The sequence below is a fragment of the Cavia porcellus genome, unplaced genomic scaffold (genome assembly GCF_034190915.1).
Source record: "Cavia porcellus strain 051 isolate PalLab524CR breed Dunkin Hartley unplaced genomic scaffold, mCavPor4.1 scaffold_15, whole genome shotgun sequence".
NCBI lineage: Eukaryota > Metazoa > Chordata > Mammalia > Rodentia > Caviidae > Cavia > Cavia porcellus.
The window spans coordinates 51,172,978-51,191,957 of record NW_026947498.1 but is presented as its reverse complement, the minus strand read 5'-3'; positions in this window follow the sequence as shown (position 1 = coordinate 51,191,957).

The following is an 18,980-nucleotide window of genomic DNA, read 5'->3' as shown; positions in this document are numbered from 1 at the left end:
CTCACTCTTTCGAGTTAGGGGATGCTGTGTGGTTAAGAGAATAGAATGCTCAATCCTGAAACTCCTCTGGGACCATTCACTGTTACCCACCCCCAGTTCTGTAAAGGTGGATGACATAGTCCCCTGAATTCACTGCAGCATAGTTAAGAGACTGGGAGTGCAACCCCAGTTAATCCGCACCAGGGCCCAATGATAGGACTTTCAACCAAGTCCTCAAGCTTTTCTCATCTAAGGGACACGGGAACAATGTGGAGGCAGACATTGAACGGCAGAGTCCTGAAGGACTGCAGAGGATGTGGGGAAGATCTGCACCCTAGTGCTGCTCTTTGGGGAACCTAAGCCTGGCAATTTTGGAGGGGTTGAAGTCCAGAAGTATTTATTTAGAACTTTCCCTCTCTACATGTTTGTTTCCTACTCATCTCCAAACTCTGAAGTACTGATTAGGTATTCAACAAGCTTCTTTATCGGTACCCCGCACTTAGATTTATATCACTTCTTTAAACTTACTAGCTGCGACATACATAGCTTTGGAGGAGTTTGGGACCTCATTGTTGCTGAGAGTGGCGCAGTTCACTTTGGTGGGGTGAGGGAGGGGTCTGGTCTTTATGCATTGATTTCTGGATCCAATACAGATCTTTCAGGCTGCTGGCACACATCCTTCATCCAACGGGGGTAGAATTTCTAGCTTCTATCACTGACCTTTGGGCTTTCCCAGTGCAGATTCTTGAAACAGAATTGCAAGAGACATTGTCATGAGCTCTAGGTCTGCAGCTAGAATCCGACTGGACAAGTCCAGGCCCCCAGCTGGATTTTTTGGGGTCTTTAGGGTGTGGACAGATTTTCTGCACACTTTTGTATTTGATTTTTTTGGTGACTATTATAAAATAATTCTATAAATCATGTGCCCTGTCTTACATTGTTTCCCTTGTAAATCCTGACTGCAACACTGAGTATCACTGCTGATTAAAGAAATTACTTTGATCACTACATTCTACTTTTGAATCTTACTGGTGCATAATTATTGTGCATATCTATTTGGGTGATGCCATGTTTTGATATATTCAATGTATTATGTGAGAATCAAATCAGGGTAACTAGCATATCAAGCCCTTGCTTCTTGTGGTGAGGACATTCAAAAATCTTTCTTTTAGCTTAGCTTACTGCCAGAGTTTATTCTTCCTACCTAACTGTACCATTATACCCACTGAACAACCACTCGCCATCTATTCTTCTCCGCTTTCCTCCCCAGCCTCTGGTACCATTACTCCACATTCAGTTTCCATTAAAGAAATTGTTGATACTTCAGATGTGAGTGAAATCATGCAGTATTTGTTGTCTGTGCCTTAAGGCTCTCTAGGCTCATATATGGTGTCAAAAAAGAATTTTTAACTGGTCAAAGTGGTGCATGTTTGTAACGTGAGCAGTCTGGGAGGCTGAGATAGGAGAATCACAAGTTTGAGTCAACCTAGGCAACGTAGAGACTTAGCAAGATCCTGTCTCGAAATAAAAATTAACTAAAAGGGCTGGATATGTAGCTCAGTGAAAAGGTCCTTGGTTCAGTCCACATACCAGAGGAAAAATCAACAAAAGATTTCATTTTGTTTTAGGTTTGTCTGAATTATATTCCATTAAATATATATATATGGATACCTGTATATGTGTGTATACATGTATTATATATGGAAAAGGATATATACAATATGTAAATAAATATAATTCAAAACTATGAAATGTGTGTGTAATATGTATAACATATATCCATATACATTGAATACATGTTGCATATATGGATATATTCATTGTATGTTTGGATATACGTGTATTATATGTATATACATGTATTGTATGTATATTTGGGTATATAATATACAGAAATATGCATGTATAAAAATAGCTTGCTAGCTAGCTGTGCCATGTTTTCTTTACTCATTCTACTACTTACGGCCATTTAGTTTGAATTCATCCTTATCTTGATTTTTGTGAACAATACTACATAAATATAGGAGCAGATACCTCTTTAACATACCGATTTCATTTCCTACTCTGTATAGGATTTGCTAAATGATAAGGTAATTTTACTTTCTTTAAGGAATGTCTACTGCTTTACCTAATGGCTGTATTAACCTATCTTCCAACAGCGTAAAAAATTTATCTTCAAAAAGTCTTATTTTTAAAAATCTTTTTGATATTGTTCTAATACTGCAATGTAATTGCTCATCGTATTTTTATTTGCAATTCCCTAATGGCTAGTGATGCTGTGTATTTGTTCTGTGTGTTGATCATTAGTATCTTTTGATAATATCTATTCAGGGTTTTTACTGATTTTTAAATCAAACTGCTTTTCTGCTCTGAAGTTTTCAGTTAATTATCATTATTATTACAATTAAATATTAATTTTCAATTATTTAATTTCAATTAGTTTTCAATTTAATTATAGATTCTGTATATCAAGTGCTTATCAGATTTTATATATATATATATATATATAGTTGCTATAGTTTTGTATAATTCAAAGTCACAGAATGGAAAACTTTTTTCCTGTTATTCAAAGTTTCTTTGGCTATTCACGATCTTCGGTAGTTCGATTGAAATTTCAAGATTTTTTTCCTACTTGTATGAATAATGACATTGGAATTTTGATGCACGTTTCATCAAATCACTTTGGATAATTTGGTCATTTATGAAATTTCTTTCACTAATGAGATCAACAGTTTTCATTTAAATAGGTGACACTCTTAAAAAATTATGTCAAATATATTGAAAAATATCACGGTTGTACATTTTGAAAAGTAGCTACTGTCTGCTGAAGAATGACAGTAAGAATCTGCTCAGCACTTACAGTTCTTATCGTTTGTGCAACATTTTAAATTGAAATCACCACCCAAACATTTCACAGACGAGCTCATAGAGAGTATGTAAGATCTCAATATTCTCAGCTTGAAAAAAGTGGAAATTTGATTTAATGCAGAAGAGTCGCATACTGTTTTCTTTTATTTATTCTGTTCAGATTACTCTGACTTGGTATATATTTAATAGACATTTTACTAATGCATTAAACTTTCTATACCTGTAACTCAGTTTGAGTATTACATGATTGTTTCCCCCTAACATTTTCTATGCTATAACAAGACAGTTTTAACAATTTCTTTTAAAACAATTAACTTACAACTGTTGTAAAAAAAATATGGAATATTTATGCAGGCAAAAAGGCAAAACAGACAGACAAATCATATTCAAGATGGAAGCACAGTTCATGAGTTCACTTCTCTTCATGATTCTGGTTGAAACCTGAACTGGAAGAGAACCAAATCATATTTCATCACAAGGTCAACATTAAACCTCAGTATTGAATTTGATTCGCTTCTCGGTCAATCAGTTTCAAACTGGAATCATGGACAGAATCGACTCAGAATGTACTGAGGTACCATTTAATTGTATGAACCTGAGAGAATGATTTTAAATGTCTTATTTATATTTTTTCCAAGCATGCACTATGCAGTATATATTTAGATGAAGTACTTACATACATGAGGTGGGGCACCTAATACCTATACTGTTTTCTAATCTCCTTTTTTCCCTCAGAAGTATTTCACATCTATTCTTCCAATTTATGAACATAAAGTTTCTTTCTAAATATTGCTTTCACTCTCTTATAAATCTCAAACTCATGACTTCACACATGTTAGGCAAGAACTCCACAAATGCATTAAGGACAAAGCATACTATAACATTTAAAACATTGCATACTATATTTGAATATTTGAGTTGTGGTAGTATTTCAGTAACGAAAACGTTTTACTGTGCATACCCTTTTCAAATACATTTGACCCATTACATCTTCAGAAAACTTCCTTAGAAGTGAAATAATTCAAAGTTTGCATGCAACTTTTAAAAAAATAACTGTAATTTTGCAGATTATTAATGTATGTTTTATAAATTTGTTTTTCTGTATTTGGTTTTTGGCAGAAAACATTCTCCTATTCCTCTCCTTAATCCTGAGGCCACTCCCAGTTGATTTCTCTTATTAAAGCAGTTTGGTGGGTTTTTTTTCCTATTTTACTACATATTGAGCTTATAAACGACAGATGAAGGATAAAAGCAAAATAACTGTAAGTGCCAGGCATGGTGGCACACAACTGTAATCCTAGTGCTCTGGAAGTTGAGGCAGGAGGGTTGTCATGAGTTTGAGCCCAGCTGAGGCTACATAATGAGTTCAAGGCCAGCTGAACTGCATAGTGAGAGCCTGTCTCAAAAATATATATATAAACATATTATATATATATATACATATATATATGTCAATGGGTAAGTAACAGATCAGCATTACCTCAAAGCAAATGTTTAATATTACATATCAACTTAAAATAAAATTTCCATAACAATGAATATAAATCAATGTGCAAATAATAAGTGATTCATTAATTTTCTAGTCTTTAATTTCTTGATCTCATAAAAATTTACGCTAAGTGCTCACAGTGTTTCAGTCCTACACTGGATACCTGAGAATTTTAGTGTTGCTAAAGGAATTTCTGTATTTAATATCTTCAAAAATGTTTAACAGTGGATAAACTAAAAACATTTTTCACCATTTAGAAAGGTAAGTGTTCAAAAGTGCCACAATCTGTTCCAAATTAGTTCACTTTATGAGGACAGTTGATAGAATGAATGGTGACAGTAAGAATAAATTCAATAGAAACAAAGACTTATAGAATGGTGGATAAATTAAATCAAAAATTCACATTTCAGTTAGCAGGTGGGTAGTTATAGCAAAGTGATAAGACATGTGTCATTCTTTAATAAAGCTATTGAAAAGATTACAGGAAGATAATCAAAACCATTGCTCTTGCGAAGCAAATGACATTGTTTCTTACTTGGGAGTTGTTAGGTTTGGGAGAAGGGGGAGGAAGAGAGAGAAGTCCGTGGGAGGAATGGAGCGGAGTGGACGGCCGTGAAAGTAGTGGTCAGCGGTGGCTTTATTCCGGGAATGCGGGGAGGGGGCCCCCGCCGCCGGCCCCGGGCGCAGCATCTCTGCACCCGGGGCGGGTGGTCTCTCTCTCTCTGGCAAACTCTCTCTGGCGAACTCCCTCTGGCGAACTCCCTCGGACACGTGGCGTGGGGGAATCTAAATAGCCTAAGCTTAGGGCAGTGCCCCAAAGGCCATTAGAGATGCACAGGTATCTCATTGGCGCACAGGTCCTTAAGGATGGGGATATAGGGTTACAATCAAGTGCATAGGGGGCAGGGGGGGGAGGAGTTTAGCTGCAGCCTTTTCTGGTTACAGTGTTCCATCTGGGCCGGCAACTCTTTCAGGAGTCATGTAAGATTATTCTTACATGTGAAAATACTTCTGTTGCATTCCCAAGGGCCACACATATGTTAAATAAAATTGAAATGTACCTTTCTACACCACCAAAATTATTTGCTTTCTTGCACATGCCTCTGTTAAGGTCCTTTATCATATTAAGATCTTATTTATCTTTTTAAACCTTTTTATTTCTTCCTAACTTTTGAGCAGCACATCAACTATCTATTCTCATGCCATTATCACCTAACTCAGTGGTTTGCACATTTAAATTTTCTCCATTAGATGCTGATTCTCACCCACTCTACAAAATAAAGCAACCTTACTCAGTTAGAAGTTTTAAAGGCATGAAGTCTTAAAGACATAAAGTGTACAAGACATTCAAACAAGTCAACATAAGAATTATAAGACAATTTTTTGGCAGAGTAAAAATAATTCTTCATTTTAAATTCATGTATGGTATCATAGGATCATCTTGAGAATTTTAAATTTTTACTTTCCTTTGTGGTAATTCCATTCTCATAAAAAAAGGACTTATAAAATTTTTAAGTAAAATTGGATGAATTTTATAAACAAGAATTTATATAGATTGATCAGTCCCATTTTCATTTAACATTTCACACATTAGACTTTTTTAGCTGATTTTTGAAAAGATTTGGCAGGTACCCACTTTTAAACATTTGTATGACAGTGATATTGTTATGGTAAATAAACATTCTGTGATGGTAATGAATAAACTCCTAGAACATACACTATTTTTGGTGCCTCTGTTATCTTATGTCCCAAATTATAAAGTGCCCTCAATATTGCAGCAGTTGATAGATTAACTGCTGCAAAGCAGTTTCATAAGCTTATCTAGAGGTGCTTTCTGACTCTTGCTATATAACTTAACTTTCCATTAGTGTGACAAAATATATGAGATAATGAACTTACAGAAGATTTATTTGGCTTACTGCTTTAAAAGCTCAGTCCCCAGTCAGCTAGTTTCACTGCCTTTAGGCCATGGTAAGGTGCTTTGGGCACCTGTGGTTGAAGAGACTGCTCACCTTATGACATCCAGGAAAAAATACTGTTAAGAGACAAATTAGTTGGATTCCAGTGTCTACTTCAAAGCCCTACTGGCAGTGACCTCACTTCCAACAGTTTTCACTTGTCAAATGTCCCACCACCTCCAAAAGACATAGGTGGGAAACCACACTTTGAACACACATATTTTTGGCTATTTAGAAACCAAACCATAACATTCTCATAGTCATTCATGTTGGAAGATGGACAGGTGAGATAAAAGTAATAAGCACTACTTAAACTTAATTATCAAGTCAAAAACATTTCATTTGTGATTTGTATTATTCATTGGAAAAAATGAGTATTCTTTTTGAAATTGCATTTATGAATATTTTTTCTTCCACGAATCATTAACAGTATATTTGTAACCCTTGATTAAGGTCAGACAAGTTGTTGATATTGTATTTAAAAAAGAATTTTGATAATTTAAGTGATTATTGTTGAAGTTAATTTAGCTTTGCAAAATATAAGTCTGGTTACAATCCAATATACTCTTCTTGATTCTCCTGTCATTCTCTTAGCATGTGATCTACTTTTGGTAGTAATTTGGAGGTAAACTTTCCTCTGTCAAATAGGCTGAACTAAAATGACATTCACTTTCTTAAAATATGCATACGTATCCTAGGGGTAGCTGTCTAATTCTTATGAGAAATCTGAAGCAAGATATGAAATCATGTGATACATGAAACTCAAGAACTATCATGTGACCAAAATTTCCAAAAGTCCTTTTGTCTGTTTGGAAAACTGTAAGAATATTTAGTAGAATAGGAACACAGCAGAAGGGTGAGGAGAGATAATCATCAGAACCAGAAAAGCTGAATAGCATTAACTTGCCAAGAGGGTCTTACATAGTACGTGGGGGGAAGAAAAGTCTTTTAATCTCTGGGGAGGGAAAGGATGAGGAGCATCTGTGCCAGGAGAGACACTACTATGGTTTGAACATGATTTGTCCTTCTGAAAGTCATTTTGGAGTTCAATCCCCATTGTGATCTATTAAGAGGGTAGCAACATAATTTGACTATGGTGCTTCCAAGTGGACCCCTTTGAGGTGAATAGCATCAGACAAAGTTAAAAAGTAAGTTTTTATAAATAAATACTGATGATATTATAAGAAGAGGGAGAGAAAGCTCCCAATCTCTGACCACGAGACATCGTTTGCTGCCTTGGGATTCTGTCAGCAAGATGGAGCCTCTGGATTCTGGATCATAGAAATGAACAAAAATAAGCCACGTTTTGTAATGATCAAGTCTGCGGTATCGTGTTATTAGTAACAGAAAAACAGGCTAAGATTGCTGAAACTTAATCAGCACTGTTTTACATGTTTAAAAATATGAAGGTAATATGACAACTTCTTAAGGTTTAAAAGATTCTGGTGGTAGGATAAATATGAGCACTGTTCTGTGTGTGTCAGCATACACGCAAATCTATAAAATACAAATTAAAATAAAACAAGCGTTAAATAGAGAATAAAGATATTTTTTCAATTATTTAGAATTTCAGTAAAGTAGTATAGATAACTAAAGAATTAGGATATATGACCTGAAGAAACTATAAATGAAAATATTCTTACTAAATTATAATAGAGAATAATCCTCATGAAATTTTGAGTATAATGCAGATGGTAAATGACTTTTTCTGGAGAAGTACAATTTAGTGAACATGAGAAAACAAACTGCACTTGATTATCAACTAAAAGCTATCAGGAAAGAGCTCAGTCTACAGAATAGATGCTTAGAATTTGACATGATCAAGACTACAATTAAAATATCAAGCATTAAGCATGTATTCTATTTAAAAGAACATATTAGATATAACCTCAAACTTTAGCATTATTTTGGTATTTTGCCATTTGGAAATAAAAATGTTTACAGCTTTAACTGTCACAGTATGAAGTAGCAATACTTGAAATAGAAAAAGTCCAAAGAAAGGGAGCTAGAAACAGGACTAGGGCGTGATGATGAGTGAAGATTTTTCAGTTATGGAAGGAAGTTTTGGAATAAGGCGTATGGTTCTTGTGAAGAAAAACATGGATGCTGTGTACTGGGCAAACACAAGCCTGCTGTAGTATAGAACTGGGCACCCCTTCACACTTGAGAGAAGGTAAGCAGTAGTACAGATAAAAATTCCTGACAGTAGATGTGGGGCTCACATTCCAAAGTCATGTCTCAAAGATGGATATTTTGACAGGCTAAGAGATGCAAGAAGCTGCTTCAGAAACAAAGTAGCTCTGACCTTATCTGTCTTTTGCTTTGACACACAAATGTGTGGAAGACTCTCTCTGAAATTCCTTTTTTTCAGTTGAGGGAAGCTTTTCTTTCAAAAGAAATAATTGTCTTAAACTCTCTCTTTAGAAATCTTATGAAAAGAAATAGAAAATGAATCACAGTAAGTTTCCATATCAAGAGACTCCACCCAGACACTTCTCAGCAATTCTGAGGAAGTTTCCAAAAAATTATTAAGAGACATTACCAACATAATTAGAAAGCCTTTGTTCTGCAATCTGTTCTTTCCTTACCACTCTCTTCCCTTACTTGTAACTCTTCCCAGGACACCGCAGGTCCTCATCAATCTCAGCCTCTGCTCCTTTACATCAGGATGTTATTTAAGCCTCAATCTTCTGGCCCTTGTTCAGACTTGTATTTTGTGTATGATTCAAGTGCTGTAATTATTCTTCTGTGCATCCTAATGAATTTGGACATATTTTTCTCATATTAATCTGCCTACTGTTAGTTCATCTCAGCCAATCTTTGGAGGGAGGTAAAAAATCCTTTCATTTTGTCCATGTAGTATGAGAGATAAAACTAAAAATGAATTGAAGGAAGTGGGGGAAAACTCATTAGTCATTAATCTATAATTGGATCAAGATGGAAATATAACTAATTAGGATAAGAAAATCATTATCTTCTTTTTGTCCTACTACTATGGAACAAGGAATCTCTACTCACACAAACATTAGACAGTCCTCTGAATACTGTAATGAGTCTTCATGTTTAAACACTGTCTTTGGCCTTCCCAATTCTACTGCAGCAAGAATCCTGCTAGGTATGCTTATTATGATCCACCTACCATGATATGAGCCTGGATACCTTCTTCAGCAAAACCCGAGTTAATTTCACTTAGCAAAAATTCATTAATAGCAACTTTTTGTAAAATTCCATCCCCTTGTTTTTCATAGCTATGAGAGTCTTATAGTTTGAGTGTGGACCCACAAGTTTGTGTGTGTTCTCTGTCCTTACTGTGGTGAAATTAGAAAGAAATGGAACGTTTAAGAGGTAGGAACTATGGAGAAGTAAGAGTTCATTGGATGCCCTGTTAGGAAAGAATTGATATAGTTTTCTAAAGATCCTCATTAGTTGACATCTAAAGCTTCTTATCAAAAATCATGACCAGTCCCTCTTTGGGGCTTGTCTTACCATGAAATCTCTCTCATTTGCATGCATTTAGCAGGATGTCATCTGCATGAAACCCTCACCAGGGACCAGACAATTGGGAATGCTGGATCTTGGAAATCTGGCTAGTACAACTATGCACAAAACAAATTTATTTATATCTGTTTGATGTTTAGGAATTTTTTGATAGCAATGGAAAACATGCTAACATATATGAAGTTTAAAATATGGTAATGTATTTGTAATAGAGTTGAGCTAATTTCTCTTCTATTGTAATAGTCTTAATATATTTTGCAATAGCCCAGAATAAGGTTTCATTACTATTTTGGCAGATATCAGATTGTTTTCTTCAACATATGTTTGGTTTGTTTCTTCTACAATTATAATATTTTGGGGTCAAGCCTAACATGGATATTCTCATTCTTTTTAAGCTCTGATATATACACAAACATATTATGTCAACTTTTATTTCCTGAATGGTTTAGACATAGAAGTCCTTTTTGTACCAATCACTTGGGAATATACATAATCTCAAGCTTGTAGATATAAGAAAATGACATATATACAAATAAAAGAAAGTTCAATTTGAATCAATGTTAGTAAATAGTTCATCAAAAATCGGGGAATGTATAGCATACATAAAAGAGAGACCAAGTAGATTTCACAAAGAATAACATCATGGTGGTTTAAGACTAAGAGACTCAAGTAGTATAATTGGAAGCATAGAATTAGGGATATTGGTAATGACACTTGAAATTAAAATTGTAAAATAAATCCTGTTAATAAAAATATAGAATAAATAAATGAGGGAATGTTCCTTTTTCTTTCCCAGAAGAGTTGATATGAGTAAATACCTATGATGTAAATATCTGCAATTAGAAACTAATCCTATATAGAATCCAGAAATTTCACCATGTGGAATTAAGTTCCTTCATTTAGTGTAAAATCTAAAATACATTTCAAGTTTATTTTTGTGAGAAAAAGTATGATATTTGATGAAGGATACTTCGTACATTATAAAACACTATTATGCAATGGTAAAAGTTTATTGGTTAATTACAAATGAATTAGATAATTCCTCTCCTTGAGAGTTTTGTGATGCTAAAATGTGTAATCCCAATTTCACTTTAGAAATCTAATTTTTCTCCTAACTTTATATAAAGAGGAAAACAACATGGGAAGCAATAAATTTATCATGGTCTTTCTAGAGATAACAATAAAACTGTGGCATGCAGCCAACAGAGAGATTCCACTGAATTTAAGAGACTGATAACAAATAAAATAAAATAAAATACAAAGACGATTCCAGGTTCCATGGTGAATATACTGTTATTAGAATGGAAAATATACAAAAGAAACAGTTTAGAGAAAAGATAAGAACTTGATTTTAAAAATATAGACATATGGACATTAGTAAGATATTTAGACCAAAAATGCCCAATGAACACTTGAAGTATAAAAGAGGTGTCTAGAAAAAAATTGAGAATCATTTTAGCAATTTATTCATTGTTTATTGGTGTTGTGGTATAAATTAAAAATGTCTTACTAAAGTCCCAGGTATGTGACTGGAATATGATGTAAAGTTAAAATGGTAAATATTTAAGGCTTTTCTAGCAGTAAGGTTTGGTCACAACTTCAGTCTGGTGTCCAAAAGCAAAAACATTCACAAACAATAAGGGAATGAATAAATATAGCTGTGTTCCTATGAAATTTAACTATGAAAACCAGTCATGGATTGACTGAGAGGTCGCAGTTTCCCAAGCCCTGCTCTAGAACTGGGATGATGATACTATCAGAACACTTAAGTGTATTTTTAGAGAAAAAAGAAAAACAAGAAGTATGAACAGCATGAAACTTCTTGACAAGTTTGGTAATTGATAGAGGAAACCTATACTGAACAAAATTTAAAAAGTGTTTGTGGAAGAATCTTGTCTCAGCAATGAGAAAGAACTAGGAGAGAGAAAACAATGATGAACAAATAGGGCAATGGTAATGTTAATACAGTTTTATTTGGTAACATTTACCTTGGAAAATACCAGGTAAAGTCATCTGCTGAGAATGAAAGCTTGTAGGTAACACTGAGTTCTTGCAGATTATGTACTGAAAACAACAGATATACTAGTCACCTAAAGACTGATAATAGTACCTGAAAGCAGCTACAAGTTCTTGAAATTGATGCTGTATAACACAAGAGAGCAAAAATAAAAATCTGGCATTGAACGGTAGAATTAGAGATTGTTGTTAAAATTGGGTAGATGACAGTAAAGGTGAAGGAGAATAGTAGCAAAAATTGGTATGATTTTTAAAGGGAGTAAAATAATACAAGAATTATATGTCATCAAGAAACAATATTAGGAACAGATATAAACAATTCCCTTAAGTAGCAGAAGCATGAGCAGATGCTGATGGCGACAGCTGCTCATTAAAACAGATCGGTTTACTCAATGCAGAGAACCAGTAAAAAATGGAATGGAGTGAAAAAGTAAAACAATCCCATATTTTATTTTCTAAATTGTTCCATTTCAAAAATCCGCTCAGATTTATAAATCCATTAGCTGAAATTTAAAATATAATTGGTCAGAGGGAATCTCACCTGAATGGGCTTATGCTGTTCATTTGAAACATTTTTTTTTCTCTCGTGCATGGGAAATTAATTCTACTACTGAAAGGCAGATGGTATGTGTCCTTTTAGAGATCTGCAAAGGACTACAGAAAACAGGATAAGAGAACATTTTTCTTATGTTATGAAGATAGAAGCTTTCAAAATTAAAAAAAAAAAATTTACTAGATGTGAAATCCCTAAAGTTAAGCTTATTATAATGGCAGTTATGGAGCAGTTAGAAAACATTTATTAATGAAAAATCATATCACCACTTTAATCAGCCATAAAATGCATTCAAGGTGTGACATACAGAGCTCTGGGATATTCATTTTTGGGGTCACTGGGAGTTGAATGCAAGGTAGAGCAAAATGTTTTACCTGATTTCTTTCCAACTCTCTAATGGATGTGAATGCCAGAAGATGTGACTGATTAGTCAAGAATCAATCCAATTTATTCCAAACCTAATTCCAGAGATGAAGGAATATTTCCTTAACTATATTTCGGAAGAGGCAGAAATCCTCAACTGTGTCATAAGCAGAAAGTCATCCAAGATTATCCACTATTATACTTAAAAAATGGCTCTGTAGCAGTGGGTACTCATGCTATTTGTGTGCAAATATTGAACATAACTTATCTCTGAAGGCTGTTGTGGCTGCAGATTTGGAATTTGGCAAAGTCTCCTGTGTTCGGTGCTGCATTGCTTCAGAATTTCTTCAAAGTTAAATAAGGAAAATATCACTGTCATCACAAGTGTAAAAGTTGAGGAAATACACTTAAAAAAATCAGTTGCTTCATGTAATGCCTTTAAAAACTGGACACAAATATTTTTCTTTTGTCCAAGTAAAATTAATAAAATAAAACCTAAACTTTCTTAATGTTTTCCATTTTTCTGTTTCATGAAAATTTCATATTTCTAAAGCAGTTTCATCTAAATGCTTCTAGTTGGCTGGCTTTGCTCTTTATAAGAGAGAATGCACAGTGGGTGGGCAGTGGAGAAGGAGGGTAGGATCACTCCATTTTATTGACCAATCCAACGGACAGAGAAGGAAAGCTTGTGGAAATCTTAGAAGCACTTTCTCATCTGGAAAGTCCTTTGCATTTAAATATAAATATAACCACATTCTTGTGTGCTAAGCATTTATCTTTTACTCTACTCTCTATTATTTTTCTTGTCATACATTTCTAAACAAAGAAGTCAGTATTCTTTTTCTTTTTCCTTCACATGGATAAAATAATTTTAAACCACTAGAATAATCACAGATTTGGGGAAATCATGTCAGTGTTTGCACTGGAAATTAAATATGTCATTCCGTGATAAAGGAAGTGCCCAAGAATTGTTAGGCTTTTCTGATCTGCGCTCCTGGACAATTTGGACTCAAAGACTTCTCTAAAACTTATCAGTATGCAGTACGAGTGGTTCCTCTATTTCAGGCACAGGATTTTTGTAGTTCCTTCCATCAGGCTGCATGCTAATGAAGACTTGCAGCCTCCTCTCTTGGTGGCAATTCCCAGGATACAGATATCAGTACCCAGATTGGAGAAGTTAGCCTTTAATGCATCCCGTGTCCTCTAGTTACACAAACACAACTAAAAGCTTGTCGGATTAGATTCCATTGAGTTAAATTAAGTAAACTGTGATGCCTTAAAATGTATGTATAATGGTTTATTACTAGTATCAGTTACTACTCTATTTTGCACTTGATCATCAATTATTCATTACTTCGTAAAAAGACCATTATTATTATTATAAAATCCCATTTATTATTATTTAAGTGATACTCATAAGTAAAGTCAGGGGTGATAAATTATGAAGATCAGTTTTTTCTTAAGATTTATTTTAAAGAATGGAGTGATAATTCTTGGTGATGCTTCCAGGAATATGCTTCAAATCAAATATACTTTTGATGTAACAGTATATACAAAAACATATTAAATATTTTATTTTACTACAGTTACTTATTCATATTAAATTTACATATTTCATAAGAAAATGTGTTGCATGTCCTCATAGTTACTATGCATCTCTATCATTTCACCAAACCTCAAATGTCCAAAATGTTTGGAAATTCTTGGTAGTGGAAATTAAAAATAAAATAATTCACAATTCCCAGATCAAATGGCCTCCCAATGCTTGGCCTCCCTAGTGCTAGGATATAGGAGTGAGCCACTATGCCTAGATTTTTCTCAAATATTTTTGGTATCTTTTCCATTCTTATTTAGATTATGTCTTTGATAACAGTCTGTATGATAACTTTTCTTCAATATTTTGGTTTAACTTTATATAAAGATGCATAAAAATGATGGTCTAACTTAGAAATAGCAGGCAATTTCAATAGCAGTAGAGGACATATTTTTTGTCCAAGTTTTGCAAGGAATTTTTAAAATGATTTTTAAAGCTCTACTTCTGAAATACTAGATATTAACTGAGCACCTAATATATATATATATATATATATATATATATATATCAAGCAATGTGCAAAAAATGAACCTTGCAGGTACAATAAGATACGATTAAAAAACACATCTTCCTTTTTAGCAAAACGTTTTTCCCAACTTTTGAGACATCTGGAAAACACAATGTGCTTATTAGAATAAAAGATATTATTTTAAGAAAAAAATCTCTGTAAAAAAGATCATAATGTACCAGCATAAGTTGATATACCTGAAGTTATTATAATACAGCAGCCAACAAAGGAGATAATGAAAAGCACTGGAAAAGACCAGTTCAGTGGTCAAAACCAAATTGAGTCTGACTCAAAAAAAGAAATAATCATAAATTCTATTATGTTTTAAATTCTCAAACAATGATATTTCACATGACTGACAGATGAGCCATAGAAAGGAGTAGGGCTCTTATCTGTAGTTACTTGAAAGGATGAAAAAGAGACTCAGTAGTTTGGACGCATCTCCTGTCTTGCATCAGGGTTGATGTTCATAGGAGTCCATTTGGCTAATGAATTAAAGCTATTAATAAGTGATTTAAGTCATCCTTTTATAACTCAGAACTTAATTCAAAACCAACCTGTACCTATCTTGCAGCAAGAAATCATACCACTTTTTTTTTGGTAACAATTAGCTGGTAGGTGAGCTTTTCACTACTTTTTAACATTTTCAGATGATCAAACTTTAGATCCTATGTCTGTGCTTACCAACTTTTTCTAAGCCCCCTCCCAGAAGTAAACATTGCATTTACATGGAAATGTTTTCTTTATTTTTGCATATGAAATAGCCATTTACATAAATATATTCATATTTTAAGGAAACCCACATGTTCAGTTCAATTTAATATCATTGGTTGAAAAATTTCCCAAATATCTAGTCTGATTGAATGACTTGAATCAAAAATTTGGTTGACTGGCACCCTCTCTACCCCAACTTCTTCAATGATAACAATGTAAGTTAGACTTTATGAGTCTCCATCAACTCCTTCCATAAAGTTTTTCAATTAATACAATGCACCATTGGCTTTTATGAAGTGGGACTCAACTAGAGACAAATTGAAAACAATGAAGTGATGATGTGATGTTATTAACTGAAGAATAAATATGACCTCATCATAAAGTCTTGGCTCAAAGAATGGTAATACTCACTGCAAAGAGAACGTAGGATGTGTTTAACAAGTTATTAAAACATGAATTCAAAAAGTATTTCAGATCCATAGGAAATCATAGACTTGACTTTTCACTTTTTCTTTAATGATACTTAGCTCAGACCCCCCTTTTTTATAATGTCTTCTCAATGAAAGGCAGATATATCAAAAAACAGGTTCTACAATAACGAAAAAAATTATCAATTTGCAAATGTGATGAGGAGGTAGAAACATTTGGAATGAGTGAGCACACGGTCAAAGATTGTTGGTTAGGTTTCTGGGTCATGACCAAAGTCTCTCTCGAGTGGTGTACAGATGAGCTCAATAATTAAAATGGCAAGAACTGTGGTTTTCCAGTAGTCCCCCTAATGTTGTTTAAACTTTAAAAAGTTAAGTATTTAAAATGAATACAATAGACACATGGCAGAAAAACACAATAAGAAAATGATGTGATGATACTGACTCTATTAAAGCGTGACGTGCATGTGTATGTCATGTATGTGTGAATGTACATGAAATCCAACCAATGCTTTTATAGCAATATCATCAGATTTGATGACATTTCTATAATATTATTCTGTAACATTGTTCTGGGTGGAATTTCAGATTTATTTATTGTGTGACTCCAATATTAGATATTTACACTTACATTTTTTAAAAGGCCATTTTGAACAGCAAGATTTTATTTGTTTTTTAACAAGTCCCTTATTGGTGTTTTGATAATTCTTGTAGGTACTGATAATTCTTTTTTGTTCTTAATTGTTTTTTTGTAGACTTGGAAATGCATAACATTTTGAGTACTCCAGATCTTACTTCAACAGAGTATGACGATGTTCATATGTACTCATATGGACTTAGAGAATAAAACACCAAAACTCCACAAACAAAGCATGACATATATACTTTCCTTTGTCAGATAATTTCGATGAGTTTTTGTTGTTCGTTTTGTTTCATTTGGTTCTGAGATAGGATCTCATTCTATCATCGCTGGGATTACAGGCAGGAACCACCATACCTGGCTACCCCAGTGTTCTTAGGCAGAAAAGCCTAGCTGCCTACTAATCTACCCACCTGGGGCAAGAAGCTCCTTCCAAAGAAGCTATCATTTTTACAAGTTTTGTGTTCCATTCAATGTTTCTTTTCCTTTCAACTCTCTACTCATCTCAGGTACACTAAACTCTCACAAATGATGAGAAAATACACTGTATGTTCACACCAGTCATAGGTTTTTGTATTTCTTGGAAAATATTGTTATTAACCATGTTAACTGCTCAGCAGATCCAAAAATGTAGTAGTTTCCTCCTCATATCTCCAGTATAGGTATAGAACTTCCTCTCCCCCTTCATACTTGGGTTTCCTGGGAATGTGATGGAGAGGCGTATCCAAAACAACGAGTCAGACAAGAACTGATCCCTCTTACATGCTACTTGTGAGACCATGTGTTGAAAGAACAGGCTGCAGATCAGGTCGAGCTGGTTTGCGTGTAGTCCAGGAGTGGGTGGTTTTCAAGACGTTAAACCAGCCTGTTGGCATGGACTCAGCTTCCTCCTGGTTCCACAGCATAACAATAGTGACCCTTATGAGGTTTGGGGCTATTTCCTGTGAAATTTGGTTATACAAATCAAAGCAATGGAAATCTTTTTGTTTAAACAACTAACTAGTTCAATACCCTTAGAAAGTTCCTATTCCTGCTTTTCTAATTCTACTTTGTTTAGCTTAAATCTCAAATCCATTTAATACAGTAAAGGAAAGAGAGGGAAAAAAATTCCTAAACAGTGTTGAAGGTCTACTTTCCTTTCCAGGTCTCTCGTTCTCTGAATTTAACTTCATGGTCCTTTGGAAATTTTCTTCTATTTAAAAACTAGAATGCCACTCTAAACCTTCTCTTGTAAAATGAGAATTACTTTTCCAATCTCTACTCTGTTCACTCTTGCTTAGGAATTCTAATATTTCTAGAGCTCTTTTTGGTATTTCTTTGTTATTCTGTTTCTTATAATAAAGACAACATTTTCTTTGCTTTCAGAAGAGGAAATGACCCAGGCCTTAAATATAGTTTCCAAGCAGTCTTTCTAAGCCAGTGACTTTCCATGCAGAAATCTGTTTCTGCTTTCATTACAGAACAAGGAGAGGAAGCTTGTTCTGGTGTTCTTTTCATGTGGTTGTGTCACTGAGTGATTATGCAAACTTCTGCTTGTTGTATACTAACCTTAGCTATTTCACTCTATTCTTTTTAAAGTACAATTTGTCAAAAAACAGGCTGTTGTTACGTTCAGGGAGCTCTTCTTTCCTTTCCCTCTCAGTGTGAACAGACAACAAATGAACCAGCCTCAAAGTCATAACCAAAAAAGATGCCCTTCATATGCTGAGAAAGCATACAAAAATTATCTCGATATTACTAGGACTCCTGATTCCCACAGGTAGAAATGGATTCCCAGACATTGAATATATTCACAACGTATATTGTTTACACGGCAATGGAATGGGTTTGAAAAACTAGAACTATAGTTGTGCCATAATATGGGACAACAGATTACAAGCTTAACCCTTGAAAAGACATATTCATATCTTCAAAATAATAGCATTGTCTTATCATAGAAGGATCAGCAAGTCATTGAAATTGGACATTTGGGGTCTCTTCTTAGCTCATAATTATTTTCAAGTGACAAACTGAGTTATTAATAGACAAATAACTGTGACACGTTGTAATGAAGGAACTCTGTGAAAGCATGTAAAATTAGCAGGAGTGATGTCACTGCTTGAGTGCTTTAGATGAAAAACTCGCGCACTTTTGAAACTTCAGATTCACTGTTTCAAAGACCCTAGGAGCATCTGTTAGAGATTGCGTGATCTAACACAGCACAGGCAGTCAGTTTTCCAGCGTGTCACACCATTACTAAATAAAGAGACAGAAAATGAGCAGGCAGGTCACTTTTCACCTCATTAGCACAGCAGGAGGGGCTCTGAAAAACAAGTTGCCAGCAGAATCCATGGGCTGCTAGTGTCTTTTCTGAATAATAGAGGAAGGACCCA